Below are 16912 nucleotides of genomic sequence, written 5' to 3'. Positions count from 1 at the left end.
ATTTGTTTGAATACAAAATTGATGGAGATTATAGGTGACAGTTATGTCTTATATCAGCCTCAGCTTTGCAATTCTTTTATGTCTGAGTCTTGTTGGTTGTACAGTGGAAAGATAATTTTGATTCACAGAGATAAATAGTTGCAAGTGTTGACAGTTTTAAAATGTTATCTGGGACTCTCAGGATACTGTTCTATATAAAGAGATGGAAGAGAAGGTTTGGTTCTTAGGTCTACACAAAACTGAAATTCACAGGTCACTGTGAGGATGATGGTACCAACAACTAAAACTGAATATACCAGAGGGTAATTTTCAGGAAAAAAAAATGAGTTCACTTTTTTACATTTTGTGTTTAGGATTTTTTATCAAAATACAGGTAGCTTCTTCTAAACACGGAAATAATTGGTTCATCATCAGAAATTGAACAAGAGCAATATATTATTTTAGAGTTATGTAACCTCATTTTTCTCTGACCTCCTCTGGACTGCTTTTGATAAAAATTTTAATAGTTCATTTAAGAAACTCTTCACTTTTGTAAATTCACACAGCTGCTCAGCCCGTGGTTCAAAATTCTGCTGCTTCATCATTTCAAATTTCTTGACTTGGCTACAGATGCATTCAGACCAATGTCATTTTATATTTAGCAAAGTTGGAATAGTTCACATAGATTCTTGTGTCCTTTCTGATTGCAACACATGTCGCAGCTAGGTCATGCTACCACTCTTCTCCCTCAGTCAAGCAGACTTAAAGTGTATTTATTTAATGAATGGCTTGTTATAGAGCAAACTGTTCTTAGTATTTCTCAGCACTGTATTACCACCACCATCCATTTATTCATTTACTTAGTTATTCCTCTGGTGGAAATAGATGCTGGTTCTTCCATGATTTTTAAGATAAATTATTGTGTTAATTTGCTAGAGTTGCCCTAACAAAGTACCACAGGCTGGGTAGCCAAAAAACCAGAAATTTATTTCTTACAGTTCTGGGGGTTTGTATTCCAAGATCAAGGTGTCTTGAATCAAGGTGAATGTTTAGTTTCCTCTGAGGCCTCTCTCCTTGTCTTGCAGATGGCTGCCCCCTTGCTGCTTCTTCATGTGTTTCTTTCTCTGTGTGTTCACCTCTCTGGTGTCTCTTTGTGTGTACAAATTTTGTCTCCTTATAAGAACACCAGTCAGACTGGATTAGGGCCCACACTAGTGGCCTCATTATAACTTAGTCATCTTTTTAAAGATCTTATCTCCAAACACTGTCACATTCTGAAGCACTGGAGTTAGGGCTTTAATATATGAATTTTGGGAGACAGAGTTCATTCCTTAACAATAGTTAACTGTTCTGCCTTGGGTCTTATAAAAAAGACAAAACTGACCTCAAAAGATTCAAGTTTTCTCTTTAGCTTCATGACTTCTGTTTTCATTTGTATTTTGATGGACCTGGGAACCAGTCTTTCCTTCCCTCATGGGAAAACGGGAGACAAGTCTCTCTGCAAGGCATCATAGATAATGCAATATTCTCAGCCTTTTCACTGTCTGAACACATAGGAGAGATGCCACACATCCACAACTAATGAACGGCTTACTAAGAGCTTGAGCTGTTGAATCCCTTATTCAAAAGCTGTAGGACTTGCCCTAAGTCTTGTATTCCCAAAGGATGCTGTCTCTACATTAACAGAGATCCCAACAATACTATTTCCTTTTTTTTTTAAAGATTTTATTTATTTGAGAGAGAGAGGGAGGGAGAAAAAGCATGAATAGGGGAGGGGCAAGGGCTGAGCAGGGAGCCCGATGTGGGGCTCGATCCCAGGGCTCCAGGATCATAACCTGAGATGAAGGCAGACACTTAACCAACTGAGCCACCCAGGCACCCCAACAATACCGTTTCTTAAGAAGAGAGAAGTTTGTTTTTCTGTTCTGTAACAGCCCACAGTGAAGTAGTACAGGTGGATGGAAGCTCAGTTCATCCTCAAAATACAGCTTCTATCTCTGGGTTCATGATCTGGGTTCTGTCTCTCGGTATTATATCTGTATCTCATCCATAGGAACAGAAAAAGGAACAAAAAAATGCAGCCCTATTTCTTGTTGAGGCATGGCTTGGCATATATGATCACGTATATTGCATTCATAAAAAAATCATGCAGACATATCTAGTTGCAAGGATGGTGGGGAATGTAATCTACAACTAAGTGGCCATGGACACAGCTAAAGCATGGGGTTTAATTATTAAAGGAAGAAAGGATGACTACTGTTTTATGCCTTCATTTGGGTTTCTACAAAAGCAGAGCCCAAGGCAAGGACTTGGATGTAGGTAGTTCATCTGCATTTACCTAACGGCTGATGATACTGACACTAGGAAGCAGAAGTGAGGGAGTGGAAAGAGTGAGACAAGCAAAGGAGAAAGCCAATAAAGGGTATGCTACCCAGATGGAAACAAAGGCCCATTTAGTCTGGGGATCATCTGAAGAACCATATAGAACATGCCTCAGAATTATCCCAGTGAAGGACAAGAGAGCTGGAAAATTTATCCACTCCCACCCCTGTCATTTATTAACACCTCTGCACTTCCGTGCTGTGCCCCTGCTCTGACTATGTAAGTTTCCATGGTGTTGGAGGATACCCCAAGGGATCTACATTATCCACTGGAGGCAGAGCACTTGCAACATGCATGCAGCTGCCCATTAGTGACACTAATGTCAGATGCGCAGAGGAGATGCAGCACAGGACAGCTTAGGCATCTATTGCTGTGTGGAAATCCCCCTCCCAGCTCTTGTCCTAGATATTTTATCAATAGGTGGTCGTAAATGAAGAGAGAGACACTGGCTCAGGTAACTCGGGGAGGAAAAACCTGCTTTGGTCTCCCAGGGGTTAAGGAAATGACAGAAGAGACTTTAATGCCTAGGGAGGAGATTTTGTGCTGGGAAATTGTGGGAGCTAAAGTGCTGGTATGAGTTATTTGGGACCAGTCCTGAAGGACCTTTAGTGTGCCCCCCTGAGAAGTTTAAACTAAATATAATAAACAAGTGTAAGGTGCTGAATTTGTAATGTGTATTGTGTAAGGTGATTGGGAGAACCTAGAGGCAGAAGACCAGTTTTGAGGTGATTGTAGTGATTTAAGTATGAAACCATGAAAGCTGGCACTAAGGTGGCATTTGTGTGGAGAAGGCAGGAAGGGAGGGGTCAAAAATAGATAGAGAAGGATATGAGGGAGAAAGGGAAGTAGGAGGCCAAAGTAGGTAAAGGCAGGAAGCAGAATGATAAAGAATGGAGAGAGGAATGGAGATTGATGTGAGGGGCAATGACTACATTTGTTTCCATGACATTTGCTTTAAAGTATAAAAAAATAAAATATGAAAAAATCAACTAATATGAAATTTTTAACCAGAAAACATCCTTGGATAAGCTTAGGAAAGAGAGTGAGTATGTTGGCAATTCAGATCATCATGAAGACAAGATAGAATGTCAGGAAGGTACCAAAATCAAATTTTGACATTTTGCCTAAGATATGCTTTAAGAGTTGGTTACTGGCCTTTTTTTTTTTTTAAAGATTTTATTTATTTATTTGACAGAGATAGAGACAGCCAGCGAGAGAGGGAACACAAGCAGAGAGAGTGGGAGAGGAAGAAACAGGCTTCCAGCGAAGGAGCCTGATATGGGGCTCCATCCCATAATGCTGGGATCACGCCCTGAGCCGAAGGCAGACGCTTAACGACTGAGCCACCCAGGCGCCCCGGTTACTGGCCTTTTGATTTGTTCTCTTGAATCTCTTTATTTGACCAAAATCACTCTACTTCACAATAAGTATAGGACTTAAATACAGAAAATTGTTAGTAGTGTTTTAACCTAAATTAGTCAAATCCAGTTCCTTCCTGAAAATACAATATGCACAATATATTTATGCTAGTATTTGGTTTTAAAAGCACCCAGAACGAAAGGTTAATAATTTCATTATTAAATGAAAAAAAATAATTTATTCTTCCTATTTTAAGATACTGAAACAACCCATTTTAGGTTGAGTCATATATAAATAATTGTTCCTTTTAATTGTTTTAGAAAAAAAACCCTTTCATATACAGTGGAATATTATCCAGCCATAAAGAAGAATGAAATCTTTCCATTTGCAGCAACGTGGATGGAGCTAGAGTATAATGTTAAGTGAAATAAGTCAGTCAGAAAAAGACAAATGCCATGGGTTTTCACTCATATGTGGAATTTAAGAAACAAAACAAATGAGCAAAGGAAAAAGAGAGAGAGACAAATCAAGAAATAGATTCTTAACTCTAAAGAACAAACTGATGGTTACCTGAGGGAGGTGGGTGGGGGTTGGCTGAGTAGGTGATGGGGATTATAGAGTACGCTTATCGTGATGAGCATTGAGTAATGTAGAGAATTGTTGAGTCACTATACTGTATACCTGAAACAATTATAACACTGTATGTTAACTATACTGGAATTAAGATAAAAAATTTAATAATTTGAAGGGCGCCTGGGTGGCACAGCGGTTAAGCGTCTGCCTTCGGCTCAGGGCGTGATCCCGGTCTTATGGGATCGAGCCCCACATCAGGCTCTTCCGCTATGAGCCTGCTTCTTCCTCTCCCACTCCCCCTGCTTGTGTTCCCTCTCTCGCTGGCTGTCTCTATCTCTGTCGAATAAATAAATAAAATCTTAAAAAAAAAATTAATAATTTGAAACTCAAATGCACAAGAAAATTACCAATACCTTGTGTACCTTTTATCGAGATTTACAAATTAACAATTTACCACATTTACCTTATCACTCCCTCTATTTATATATATTATTATTAATTTTTCCCTGAATTATGTGAGAGTTAGTTGCATATATTATATCCCTTAAATACTTAAATGTATATTTCCTAAGAAAAAGGACATTCTCTTACATAGCTTCAGCACAGTGATCACACTCAGGAAGTTTAATATTATGATCTAATACACTGTCATTCAGATTCTGCCATTTGTTCAATAATGTGCTCTATTATCCACCCCACCCCCAGCCTCCAAAATCCAATGCAGGGCTACACATTGCATTTAGTCGTCATGTCTCTTTTAGTCTTTGTACTAGTTACCTATTACTGCGTAAGAATTACTCTGAAACTTTATCTTAAAATAATGAACATTTATTGTCTCATAGTTTCTGTTGGGCAGGAATCCAGGTGCAGCTTGGGTGTTTCTGCCTTAAGATCCTTCACAAGGCTGCAATCAAAGTATCAGGCAGGGCTCCAGTCTCATCTGAAGGCTTGACTGGGAAAGGGTTCCAAGATCCAAGGACTTCCAAGATCACTCATATGATCTTTTACAGCATGCAGTTCCTCTTGGGTTCTTGGAGGGTCTCAGTTTTTCACTGGCTGTTGGCTGAAGGTCTCTCTGTTCCTTGCCGTATGGACCGCTTCATAGAGTGACTTGTGTTGTGAGCAGCTGGCTCATGGCTGTTGGCTTCTCAGAGCAATTGAGAGAGTAAGAGATTGAGCAAGACACAAATAGTCCTGTAAACTAATATTGGAAGTGGAAACCATCACTTTTTCTGTATTCAGTTCAGTAGAATTGAGTCAGTAGATCTAGACCACTTACAGAAGGATATGAATAACAAGAGGCAGGGATTATTTGAGGCCATTTTAGAGACTGTCTACTGTGGTTGTCTTTAATCTGGAACAATTTGTCTTTCATTACATTGAAGAGTACAGGTCAGTTATTTTATAGAATACAAATATGGGTTTGTCTTGTGTTTCCTCACAATTTAAATTTAAGTTATGCATTTTGGGCAGAAATATTATGAAATTACTGTGTGTCCTTCTCAGTGCATCTTATCAGAAGTCACATGATACCAGTTTGTCCCATTATTGGTGATGTAAAATTTGATTACTTGATTCAGATGGTGGACATCAAGTGTCTCAACAGCAAGTTTACCATTTTTTTTCTCTTTGTAATTTCAGATACTGTGTTTTTCAGTTTTATCATTCTCACTTGGATTTAAAAAATACTTTGTTTCTCTGATGAGATTTCCTCTTGTTTACTTCACTGAGCATAGTTAAAATAGCTCTCTAAAGTCTTATTTACTTTATTGAATGTAGTTCTAATAGCTCCTTAAAGCCTTTGACTGATAATTCCCACATCTGGGTCATTTTAGCATTGATGCTGTTGATTATTTTCCCCTTGAGAATTCCCCTCGTCACATTTGCCTGGTTTTTCATATGCCAAGTAATTTTGAAGTACATGTGGGCATTGTCATGGTTATGTTGTAAAGATTTTAGACCTGGTTATATTCATCTGAAGAGTGCTGATGTTTTTATTTTATAGAATATTAATTTGATTAGACTGCAAATTCTGCCTGTCCTGTGGAGATTGGAAGTTAAAATCTTGACAGTAAAAAAATTTTTCTTATTGTTGTTATTATTATTGTTACTTTATTTTTAGCTTGAGCTGCAAGCTTTTTGGAGTCTGAGCCATGTATAGGTGGTTTTGAGGTCAGCCATTAATTTGAAAAAGGATATTAACAGAATCAGGTTGCCATTTCCTGGCCCTCTCCCATCCATGATGTCCCTCTCACTCTCTGTGGGTTCTAGTTAGCCTGACCTTCACTCCCAGATCCTCAGGCAAGAAATTCCATCTGTGGGGAGGTAATTTGAAATGATGTAAATAATCTCTTTCTCTTCAAATTCTACTCAAATTCTTATCCATTGATGATCTCTTAGTCTCCATTGATGATTCTTGTGTAAATCAATTATTGTGGTGATCACAAAAGAGTGATTTTCTATCTTCATTATTTCTTCAATATTTATTAGTTATCATTCAGGTTAAGGAAGGGCTTCCCAAAATTTCACCCCCCCCCATTTATTTCTTTGTGTGTTTATTATCAATAATCTTTCATGTTTTCAATTGTATATTGAATGATTTTGTTCATTGAACTATCTTGTTCTGTAATTTTGACATCTTCGTTGAATTTATTTAGTTTTGTAATCTCTCTTAAATGATTTTTAAGCGGTGAAAGAATTAATCATGTAATTTAAGTTTCTTAATATTATAACAATAAAAATCAATAATGTTTATGTTTTTAAATTTTTTTTCTTATTCTGTGCATTTGTTATTTAATGATTGGCAGTCCCCACAAAATAAAAAAAATTCTCATGACTTTTCCATTGAGTCGTGATGTTGCTGAGCAAATTTTATCTGTAACAGTTGTGCTTTGATTTAAGAGTTTATTCTGAGGGGTGCCTGGGAGGCTCAGTTGTGTCTGACTTCGAATCAGGTCATGATCTCAGGATCCTGGGATTGGGCCCCATGTTGGGCTCCACACTCAGCGGGGAGTCTGCTTCTCCCTCTCCCTTTCCATCTGCCCCTCCCCCTGCTCATACTCTCTCTCTCAAATAAATAATTAAATAAAATCTTAAAAAAATAGAATTTATCCTGAGAGGTGATAATCTTTTTTTTTTTTTTTAATGATTTTTTATTATATTATGTTAGTCACCATACAGTACATTCCCGGTTTCCAATGTAAGGCTCGATGATTCATTAGTTGTGTATAACACCCAGTGCACCATGCAATACGTGCCCTCCTTACTACCCATCACCAGTCTATCCCATTCCCCCACCCCCCTCCCCTCTGAGGCCCTCAGTTTGTTTCTCATAGTCCATAGTCTCTCATGTTTCATTCCCCCTTCTGATTACCCCCCTTTCTTTATCCCTTTCTTCCCCTACCGATCATCCTAGTTATGTTCCATAGATGAGAGAAATCGTATGATAGTTGTCTTTCTCTGCTTGACTTATTTCACTTAGCATTATCTCCTCCAGTGCCGTCCATGTTGTAGCAAATGTTGAGAACTCGTTCTTTCTGATAGCTGAGTAATATTCCATTGCATATATGGACCACAACTTCTTAATCCAGTCATCTGTTGAAGGGCATCTCGGCTCCTTCCACGATTTAGCTATTGTGGACATTGCTGCTATGAACATTGGGGTGCATATGGCCCTTCTCTTTACTATGTCTGTATCTTTGGGGTAAACACTCAGTAGTGCAATTGCTGGATCATAGGGTAGCTCAATTTTTAACTTTTTAAGGGACCTCCACACTGTTTTCCAGAGTGGCTGTATCAACTTGCATTCCCACCAACAATGTAGGAGGGATCCCCTTTCTCCACATCTGAGAGGTGATAATCTTAATATTGAACCATAAGATGACATAATATATAATAAGAGAATCATGTGGTTTATCTACTTTTTTATTGTATATACTGACTAAAATGGTCTTTGGCAATAGTAATTATGAACTACTGTTTTCAAAGTAGCATTTACTATATATTGATCACATCATACATGATTTATAAACCACAAACTGTGTAGTTGCTAAGATATTATTCTAAAAGGATCGCAAGTCAATTCTGTAGTTATGCACACACATGTTTGGATGCGATTTACAGAAAGGAGTCTTTTCTCTTGTGCAGCTACTAAATTATATACGGAAGCAATCTTAGGAAATGTTTCAGGGAAGCTCATTATTAGGACAAATGTATAGCTTCTGTGGCAAAACAGTTTATTGAGATACTAACTTATGATTTGTTCTTGTTGCTGCAGTTATTTTATCCCCCAGCCTTCTTTTTTTATTATTTTTTTAAATTTTATTTATTTATTTGATAGGGAGAGAGGGAATACAAGCAGGGAGAGTGGGAGAGGGAGAGGGAGAAGCAGGCTCCCCACTGAGCCCCAATATGGGGCTCGATCCCAGGACCCTGGGATCATAATCCGAGCCGAAGGCAGTTGTTTAACTACTGAGCCACCCAGGTGCTCCTATCCCCCAGCCTTCAAAGATGGTAACCCAACTGGTGTCTGCATTGCTGGGTCCATAGTCAAAGTTTTCTGCTATCTAGAAGAGCAATTCCCTTCAAGGTTGGTTTGTTGGAAGTTGAGTTTGGGGCTGGATTGTGCCAGTGATGGAACTGTTTCTAGGGTTGGGAGAGGTGGAGATGAGCTGAGCTAGGGAGGTATTTGGAAATTTGGCTGATTCTGATTACATGATTCTGCGAGCTCCCATTTGGTGCTCCTACGTGATGGCAAGACCACTGATAGCAATGGTGGGCTGGTGCTTCAAGGAGGCTGGCCCTCATATGAGGTGCTCAGGCTTACTACAGGGCTGCTCACCTCCAAGGGACTGGATGGACTTAAGACAATAGCCACATCAACTGTGACTACAGAAATCTAAAGATGAGAAAAATGTTTTCTGAATGTTCTGGAATACTCAAGGTGCTTGGGATTTTTACAGAACCCAAACGATAATAGAGACTTTTGAACACAAGGGATTAGATTTTACTAGATTAGAAAAAATATATAGTTATGCTACAATCTTATACCTGAGGACTTTGTGGTTAAATTATTAATTGGTATACCTTCATGACAGCTATATGGAAGTTATAGCAGACATTTATTTATTTGCATTTGTTATTTAAGACTAATCCTTCACATTCTGAGGCCCATGACATTGTGGTATAAAAAGGAATTTGGTATGTCATTGATGTGGTAAGAAGAATTGCTCTGTTTGCCTGCAGCTTCAAGTCTACTGATTAGCTGAGATTGCTGTAATCTTTTAATCACAAGTAACCTTGGTTAATTGGGTTAGTAAATTCTTCCCTAGTGGGCAGGAGACTTCAGTTAGCTGGGAAGCTTTAGTCTTGGGAAGCCTTGAAATGAAGTATGGAAACATTTAAGGGATTGAAAACCATCATATTAAGATTTTGTATTAAAAAGGAATCTAGGGACGCCTGAGTGGCTCAGTCGGTTGGACGTCTGCCTTTGGCTCAGGTCGTGATCCTAGGACCCTGGGATCGGTCCTGCCTCGGCTCCTTGCTCAGCAGGGAGCCTACTTCTCCCTCTGCTTGCCACTTCTGCAGCTTGTGCTCTCTCTCTCTCTGTCTCTCTAACAAATAAATTAATAAGATCTTTAAAAAATAAATAAATAAAAATAAAAAGGAATCTAACGTTTGTTATTTTTTTAATTGCATATTTGTAACATTTAAGAGAACTTGAGAATCACACTATTAATAAGCTTATTAGGTGAATAAGTATACCAGTTAATAGGAAGATTTTGTGTGTTAAGTCAGACTATTGAGATATTCAAAAAGCAAAGAGAATATATATATTTTAAATTTTTTTAAGTTTTATTTATTTAAGTAATCTCTACACCCAACATGGGGCTTGAACTCACGACCCCGAGATCAAGAGTTTCATGCTTCTCTGAGCCAGCCAGGTGCCCCAAAAAGCATAGAGAAGATATTAATTAATGCAGTTTAACATGTTTGAAGCTATTTATTTATTCCAGAGTGTATGTGATATCGAACATAATTCAAAGAACTCTTAAAAGTTTCTGTTGAAACTTACTACACTTACAAATGAGAAAAATATATGCAAGTTGAACTTAAAAGCCTAATAAAGAAGGGGACTTTTTGAATTTATGACTTTAAAAGATTGAACTAATTTCAGTAAACAACCATTTAGATCATTTTATTTAATGTACAAAATTTACTCTTGCGGATACTGAAAGCCTGAAATCAACACAGGGGAAGAGTTCTGGAAGGCTACTTGCTAGGTGAATATATTCAGTCTGTGGAAGAGAGCCTGGCTTAATGACTGTCTAGTTCTTCTGTCATTATCTGCACTCTGCTTTGAAATTCATCTATGAACTTGATACTATCTTTGGAAATGTCGATAAACAAGATAATTAAAGTAGACCAAGTAATATTCTCCCAAACTTGGAAGTTTTCTGAATCACATGATACCATCATTAGTGTCTTGATAATTTTTCTACAACACGCCTGGGCTGAAAGAAATATTTAGTAGTTCCATTTATTAAGTTATCAGATTCAAACAACTTAATAAATATTTGCATTTTAACAACCAAGTAGCTATTTGTAAAACCAGTACATAGCCATAAAGAAAAAGTAATGCTTAGTTTCATTCTTGAGCTAAAAAGATTTTCAATGCATAGGCCTGTTAGGCGCTGCTTCCCTTCACCAACCTTGGAATCGGTTGGGACACTGCCACACTCTCGGTTCCTGTTCTCCATTGATTTTCATGTGGTATTTGCTTTTTATTACAGCAACTGCTGAAAGCCCGGCTTTGCCAAAAAAAAAAAAATGTCACCAAAAAGAATGTAGTGTGATCTAATGAAAACTGTGAATCACCCCGAAGTAGTCGTGGTGTCCAGCAAATGCTTTTGTGCCGTCCTTGAAAATTTACTTAAAACTCTGAGTTCTCTGTGGCACCTGGGGTGCCTTCGGGTACAGTTTAGGACCTGTAGTGATAAGCGAAGGAAGATGAAAAACACATATTCCATGTCAGGAGCCCCAGTATAGTAGAGCGTATAGATATGCGGTCAGTTTATTCCATAAGACAGAGTACTGCCATGAAGATGCAGGTGTTTTTGTCTGTTCAGTATCTGAATCCCCTCCCAACCTCCCTGAGTGAAGGCCTTGGTTCTTAGGCTCAGCCATCAGACCTAAGAATCTTGGATTTTGAGTCAGAAGCTACTGATGCAAACAAAGGGTCAGGAACATTAGGGAAATCTTTCTGGCTGTGTGGTGTTAGTGTGCACATTGGGAACCAAGGCAGTGGTGGGGCCAGTATTAGTGCTGGCAGTGTGGATGCTCTCGGCAGTGGCTCTGAAATGTGGGTGTGTTCTTGCCGGACTGGTTCTGTGGCATGATTCCGGCCATGGTTTTGGTGGAGTAACTTGCCTTTTTATTTGCCCATTCTGAACGTAGTCTCTAGACTTCCTGAAGAGATGGACAACCAGATATCCTTTCAATAAATTTCTTTCTCTGTTTAAATCATCCCAACTGCTACAAATAAAAAGGAATGTGACCGAGAATTTCCATTACCAGAGGAGAGGCAAGATTATAGAGAGTGTAATGCACTGACTTGACCAGTTGGAACAAAGATCTGAGAAACTATTGAGTTATGCCTTCTGAAAGCTCTGGATAGGAAATAATAACCATTGGTTATTATTCAACCTTCATCTCTCAGAGGCTAAAAAAGCTATATACAAGGAGGGTGTAGATAACTTGGACCGATTTGAGAGAGAGAAAGACTTGGAAACTTAACACAGAATGCATCAGGCCTTATTAGGTGAGTTTTTGTTTCATTTTTTTATTAGGTGAGTTTTAAAGTGACCCACTTGTGGTAAGAGAGTTTGTGGAGTCCATGTCATTAGACACAATGCCCAGAAAAGGTAGGATGATACACACGACCGGGAGCTAGCCAAGGCAACAATAAATAGAAATCAATTCTGTAATAAATGTTGGGCTGATGAGAGGATGAATTTTAGGTAGAACTATCCAAGCAGGACGGACAAGATTTACTTGGATGATGATGAATGCTTTTGGCAAACTCAAAAGTCATTAAATTTATATTTCTCACTGGCAGACACTTCATAAAGTCAAATCTAGAGGAGTGTGTTAGGAAGCTAAATATCTGGCTCAGAAAGCAAAGGGAAAGGAAAGCAGAGTTTACCTGCATGAAATTTTTGAAATTCAAGTAGGTCTGCCTGAAAGAGGAAAGAAATAATATCCAGAAATAGAAATAGAATCCAGAGCATATCCATGACTGAAGAAAAAGTTATAGCAGAAAGAATTGTTCTGCTGTTTTGAAGTAACACAAATTCTTTAAGATAAACAAAAACAAAAACAAAAAAACAAACAAAAAATAGCTTGGGAGGTGCACCAGAGAGAAGACTTTTCTTGCCTCAGTAGAACAGAGTAGGATATGCATTTTTAGCCTATGAACTCTCTAAAATAAACTGAATTCATTCTTTTTTTCTTTTTTATTAATTGACAGGTTGTTTGACTTTCATGAGATGAAGCAATTTCAAGTGTGACTCATTTTATCCCTTGGTAAGTGAAATCATGATGTCCTGTACACTTGCCAATGTTAGGTACACATAGGCTCGGTGGACTTTCATGCTCTTAGGAAAGCTATGTTGTGGGAGTATGTGGCACAAGAGCCTCTCAACACTATAATTTATATTACTTATTCAAAAATAATTACTGATTATAGCAGTATTCTTAAAGGCACATGAATATCCTTAATGTGAAATCTCATATCATTTCTCAAAACTCAATTTAAAAACAATTGCCTAAGTTGTTTTAATTATGCTTTAGTGTTCTAACCTATCCACCCATCTTGTTGACCTATGTGCTCTGGGTCAACTGTCCTGGGTGTGTTTTTTAAATCAAGTTCTTGGGCACTAACTCTTTTTGTCTAACATGGGAAGAAGATAGTTTCATCAACTAGAAAAGTCTTACCTTGTTGCAATACTAAGGGGATATAATACTGTTGAAATGATTGCTTGTGAATTTGGATCAAGATTCAATTATTAGACTTGTTTTTCCTTCCATAATGGTCAAAGACAGAGAAGGAAACCAGAAGTTTGGAAAAGAGCCCCTAGAAATTAAAGGAAGTTACCTGATAGGAGATGTCTACTGATACCATGGGTCAACCAGCACACATGAGTCTTCCACTGGGTACTTCGCATAAAATGTTTAAGAAAATCATCCTTATCCCTTTTGCAAATGGATGTGAGCAGAACCCTTCATGTCTGATAACAACCTGCATTTCCAATATTATATCCTACTCTTTCTTCCACATAGTCTAAACAAACCCCCATTCTTTCATGATTCTCTTTCCCCAGTGAAACCTTCTGTGACTTTCTCCTTTGCTCCTGCTTTATTTCCCTAAATATCCTTAGTCCTCTTCCTCCTGAGTGCAGAGTTATTTGTTCTGTCATTTGTGCCCCCACAGCACTTGGTTCATAGCTCTGTAAGCAAAGGGTCTGTTTTATTATACTATTTCTGTTTCTGTCTTTACCTTCACTATTTGCTGAGATTCTTAAGGGCAGGGACTATTGCTTAGTCATCTTTGTTCCTGCCAGACTTTGGCGATACACTAAATGCTCTCAAAATGTCCATTTGCATTCTATACATTTGTGTGTGTGTATGGTCAAACTCATTATCTAGAATGTATCAAGCTTGAATGCATATGTTTGTCTTGATTTTCACTTCTGTAGCAATGTGTTGTGTCAGATAGTCACTTAAATTTGCTAGATGTTTTATCTCATTTATTAAAAGTTGCATTTTTCTAGGTGACTTCTAAGGTGCCTTACATCCTTACATCCTAAGGGCGTCTTACATCCTAAGTTTGTGATGCAGGCCTTTCAATGTGACCTCGGGTTACTTACTCTCTGTTAAATGAAGAAAACATTTCCAAATTCAGATGGTGGTTGTGAGGATTCAATGAGACAACATCTGGAATGGATTTAGATTGGTTCAGCAAATACGTGTTCATTGAGCATCTGCCTAGGTGCCAGCAACTGTGCTGGCACTGGGATGACCCAGACACCGTCTGCTCAGGGGGAAGTTCCAATCTAGAAGCCTTGCCTCGTACATAAGATGAACTCAGTAACTGTTCATTTCCTCCTTCCTCTCTCTCCCTGGCCTATCAGTTATTCAATGCTGGAATTTGGAATGGAACAGGGGGAGACAAATTTAAGTTTTACGTTTATTTCTCAAATGATATTTACATCCAGAGATGAACCTTACTTTGAGAACTAAATTTAAAGCTCATGTCATTCCTTAGTAGTAAGAAGAATGACATAATTTGGCAATAACATGGCCAGACAGGAATAGTCCTAGATCAGATAGAAGCTGTGTGCTCTCAGAAATATGTTGTGGGAGTAACTAGTCCAATGTTCTTTCAGCCTGGAAACAGCATTTAAGATTTCCTTATCTTATAAAGGAAAAAATCATTTCTGTTTAATTAGCAGAACAGAGTGTAAACACGGGGACTGCTTTTCCTAATGCAGTGGTTTTATGTATGTGTTACATACAACAAAACAATTGCATAAGAAGGGTATGCTGTTATTTTCAAACAAGCCACCCAGTGGGTTTGGCCTCCAGGAAAACTGCCTACACATTTTAAAAATGTACACTGGCCATCAGTTTTGACACTTCCAACCTGCCCTACCGGTTTGCCTCACTTCACCTCATTTAGCGCCATGTCTCTGGGCCAGGCATCTACATAGAGCTAAGCTGTGGCTGCAGGACGCACAAGCCCTGGCTGAAACGGAACAGTCCAGCAACTTGTTCACAAAGACGTGCTTAAAAACTTAACAAATTTTTAACTACCAGGATAAGAGGGGCGCCTGGGTGGCTCAGTTGGTTACGCGTCTGACTCCTGATTTGGGCTCAGGTCATGATCTCAGGGTCGTGAGAGGAGCCCCGCGTCCCTGTCAGGCTCCGTCCGCACTCAGCAGGGAACCTGCTTGAGATCCTCTCCCCCTCCTTCTCCCCCTCCCCACCTCTCTAATATAAATGAATGAATGAATGAATAAATAAATAAATTCTTTAAAAAAATAAAATAAAATACCAAGATAAGAAAGTCAGAAAATACTGGCTGGGCTTTTTTTTTCAAGCATCAGCTATTTGGCTGTTGTGGCGGTTAGCTAAGTATGTTAACATAGTGAACTATATCAATAATAAATGATGGACACATTAACTATCGAAGTAGAGAAAGGAATTCTTGGTAGAACAAAGGATCTTCAAAAGCATAGAGATGAAAGGGAGCGTTCAGTGATGTCAGGGTGGGCAATGAAGCTGGACCATTGTCTGTGCCTGCAGGCAAAGAGTCTTTGTGCAGTTGTGAAAGGTGGGACAGTGTTCTGTGTGGGAGCCACGGGTGTTTTCAAGCAGGATGCTCTAAGTCTTGCCTTTGTGCTGCCATTGCATGGCCCGCCTACCTGTCTCTACCCGCACATGGCCTCGGTGCCTACTGCAGGTGTCTGTAGGACTTTCTACCATTTCCATCATTCATGGTCTCCACGTTCAGCACGTGGGACGTAGAGGCCTAACTCTGGAGCAACATGACATTTAGGATGCAGAGCTGGAGGAGAACCTCTGTAGCCGTGGTGGACATTGCATAAGAACGGGTCCTGGCACCTCAGTGCGGGGCCACAGGGTGGCCGGACTGCGCTGTCGCTCGTTGCTGCAGTGTGGCTGTCAGAGCTCAGTGTGCCTGTGGTGCTTACCTTCACTTGCAGTTGTGGGAAGTGTGTGCCCATGCAAATGTTATGAATCGAACAGTGTGTCAGTTGATACCAATGGAAGCTTGATTATTGAATAAAAAGGCAACGTTTGGTTTATTCAGAGAATTGAAGTTATTCGTTACCCCTTCTAGACCTACCACAATAAGGGAAGAAGCTGAGGAAACTTTGTTGTCACAGATGTACATGAGTAATGGAGTTTAGGGAGGACTCCTCAAGAACTGCTCTGACTTGGGGCACCTGGGTGGCTCAGATGGTTAAGTGTCTGCCTTCAGCTCGGGTCATGACCTCTGGGTCCTGGGATGGAGCCCCACGTTGGGCTTCCGGCTCAGCGGGGAGTCTGCTTCTCCCTCTCTCTCAGCCTCTCCCCTGCTTGTGCTCTCTCTCTCTCTCTCTCTGTTTCTGTCTCAAATGAATAAATACAATCTTAAAAAAAAAAAAAAAAGAACTCTTCCTCCACTGAGAAGTAACAGTGCAATAAGGAAAGTTAGGCATGTCTTGTGCAAAGGAAGTTCTTTCTTCTCTTGCTGGTGATTGGTTTAAAAATTGGTATGTGGGGGCGCCTGGGTAGCGCAGTCGTTAAGCGTCTGCCTTCGGCTCAGGGCGTGATCCCGGCGTTCCGGGATCGAGCCCCACATCGGGCTCCTCCGCTGGGAGCCTGCTTCTTCCTCTCCCACTCCCCTGCTGTGTTCCCTCTCTCGCTGGCTGTCTCTCTGTCACATAAATAAATAAAATCTTAAAAAAAAAAAAAATTGGTATGTGACCCAGTTCTAGTCAATGAGATACAAGAAGAGGTGTCCCGGAGGCACTTTGGAAAGTTCTGTCCTCTTTTT

At 39.4% G+C, this 16912-nt stretch overlaps 1 long non-coding RNA gene across 1 annotated transcript in view; it reads left to right on the top strand.

The window, feature by feature from the left end:
- LOC113244130 (uncharacterized) overlaps positions 1-15403 on the top strand; it is an 85444-nt gene extending 70041 nt beyond the window's left edge. The window contains exon 3 of the long non-coding RNA XR_003312302.4: positions 12821-15403. This is a non-coding gene — a long non-coding RNA (uncharacterized LOC113244130). The remainder of the gene's footprint in view (positions 1-12820) is intronic.
- Positions 15404-16912: the final 1509 nt, after the last annotated feature.

The sequence above is a fragment of the Ursus arctos genome, unplaced genomic scaffold (genome assembly GCF_023065955.2).
Source record: "Ursus arctos isolate Adak ecotype North America unplaced genomic scaffold, UrsArc2.0 scaffold_4, whole genome shotgun sequence".
Taxonomy (NCBI): domain Eukaryota; kingdom Metazoa; phylum Chordata; class Mammalia; order Carnivora; family Ursidae; genus Ursus; species Ursus arctos.
This window is presented reverse-complemented; position numbering and strand designations above follow the sequence as displayed.